Source organism: Lepus europaeus, chromosome 12, assembly GCF_033115175.1.
Source record: "Lepus europaeus isolate LE1 chromosome 12, mLepTim1.pri, whole genome shotgun sequence".
Classification (NCBI taxonomy): Eukaryota; Metazoa; Chordata; class Mammalia; order Lagomorpha; family Leporidae; genus Lepus; species Lepus europaeus.
In genome coordinates, this window is record NC_084838.1 from 26598853 (window position 1) to 26601249 (window position 2397).

Here is a 2397-nt window from a genome sequence, read left to right on the forward strand (position 1 = left end):
GTGCTGAGGCTCCTAGCAGAGCACTTCCTGTGGTGTTTCAACCCACAGCGTCCCACTGGGTCCGGTATCCCTTCTCTTGCCACAGCCTCGTAGAAAAACCACTCAGAAAAAAACTCCCACACCTTTTAAAGTGTTTGCACCCACTTGGGAATCCCAAAATCTAGCTTTGTCTGGTGTATTTAAAATCTGCAATCTTTTTTTTTTTTAAATATGGAACGCTTCACAAATTTGCGTGTCATCCTTGCGCAGGGGCCATGCTAATCTTCTCTGTATCGTTCCAATTTTAGTATATGTGCTGCCGAAGTGAGCACAAAATCTGCAATCTTTTTAAAAAATTGTACATATTATGTAGTGCAATGTGGAAATTCCATATATGTACACAAAGCATAATGACCAAATCAAGGTAATTAGCATTTTCATCTCCTTAAACATTTATCATGTCATTGTTCTGGGAATCTTCAAACTCTTCTGGTTCTTTATAAAATATGCAATATGCTATTGTAAACTATAGTCACCCAACTGATGTGTCTTTTATATTTTTATTTTTTGTAATTTTAATCGATGAATTAGATGGGCAAAGACAGAGACAAACAGAGAGAAGAGATCTCCCATTTACTAGTTTGCTCCCTAAATGACTACAAAAGCCAGGGCCCAGCCAGGCTGAAGCTAAGAGCCTGGATTTCACTCCAGGTCTCCCATGGAGGCCCCAAGAACTTGATTCATCACCTGCTGTCTCCCTGGTTGAGCAGCAGCTGGAAGCAGGCCTGGAAATGGTGGAGCTGACTTACACCAGGGACTCTGGTGTGGACTGCAAGCCTCCCAAGCAGGAAAACAAGCAATGGATTCCATGGAAGACCCACCCACCGTCCTTCTGCACCAAATGCTTGCCCCTGATGTGCATTTTAAAAGTTGTTTTTATGTGTTCCTCCTCCATCTCCTTTATTTCATCCCAACTCATCTGTTGATGAAGCCAGGCTATTTGAGGGATGGAGTGTCCACACTTTGGATTTTGCTGATTGCACGTCCTTGGGTGGTTCTTGGCGTTTCTCTGTCCTTTGTAATTTCTGGAGATTGACAGGTGTATCTGGGCACAGGATCAGGTTTAACCCTGCAGCAGGGCTACAGGCAGTGTTCACTGAGACAGTAGGTGGCATATCATCTCTTTTTGTGCCCTTAGTAGCTATTGCTGTTCAAGTTCCCTTCCAATCTTGTAAGGGAAATGCAGTCTAAAGACTACGCTGCTGGGCCGGTGCTGCGGCTCACTAGGCTAATCCTCCACCTGCGGTGCCAGCACCCCGGGTTTTAGTCCAGGTTGGGGCGCCGGATTCTGTCCCGGTTGCTCCTCTTCCAGTCCAGCTCTCTGCTGTGGCCTGGGAAGGCAGTGGAGGATGGCCCAAGTGCTTGGGCCCTGCACCTGCATGGGAGACCAGGAGGAAGCACCTGGCTCCTGGCTTCGGATCGGCGCAGCACGCTGGCCGTAGCAGCCATTTGTGGGGTGAACCAAGGGAAAGGAAGACCTTTCTGTCTCTCTCTCTCTCTCACTGTCTAACTCTGCCTGTAAAAAAAAAAAAAAAAAAAAAAAAAAAAAAAAAAAAAAAAGACTATGCTGCTGACCACTGAGGTCTCGTGTTTCCCCTTTCCCGGGGGGATGTTGGGCCCCTCACTTTTGAAGTTTGGGGAAGCACTGATGCAAAAGAATGGGCTTTTGTGCTCCCCAGGAATTTCTGAGCGCCCCCCCCCACCCATGCTGGTGGGCTTAGGATGAAAGCCAAGTGCTTGGCCCCACTCAGGTCTTCGAGAGGTGAAAGATTTCACGTGCTCCCATGGCACACACAGGAGCACAGTCACCCGAGCACGAGAAGTCAGGCCATGCTAGCCCGTGGCAGGCACATAGCGAATGGTGGAGGCATTAAACTGGGTGGGGTCAGAGACAGGTGCCGCTGCTCACTGGGGATGCCTGATACACTAGGGTCTTCTATCATTGAGCGAGAAAACCGCACCTGTCGCCAACACCACGCCCATTCTGTCAGCAAGGTCCTCTGATGATGGGTTGAATGAGATGAAAACTGAGAGTTCATCCCTACCCTTGCTTGGACAGCCCTGGCCAAGACTGAGCCCTGCAGCATTGTCACCTGGGAGGAAATGTAGCGGTGACAGTGGCAATGGGAGCCAGAGAGGCCAGCTCCAACCGATTTCCTTCTTCAGGCCACACCCATCTGTGAGACCCCTGCTTCCCTATGGTCCCCACTGCTGAGCAAAGCATGAGAAGCAAAGACTTTCCGTGACACAGAACCAGATGGGAGCATGAGGAGGAAATTCAGGGAGAATGCAAAAAATGAGCCATCCAAACTGTGAACAGCACCAGCGATGGTGTCCTCACATTCGGCTGGAGTCCTC

The 2397-nt window shown here is 49.0% G+C and overlaps 1 non-coding gene across 1 annotated transcript; it reads right to left on the reverse strand.

The window, feature by feature from the left end:
- Nucleotides 1–204: 204 nt before the first annotated feature.
- On the reverse strand, nt 205–311 carry LOC133772146 (U6 spliceosomal RNA). Its single transcript, XR_009867746.1, has one exon. It is a non-coding gene; the product is annotated as a U6 spliceosomal RNA (small nuclear RNA).
- Nucleotides 312–2397: the final 2086 nt, after the last annotated feature.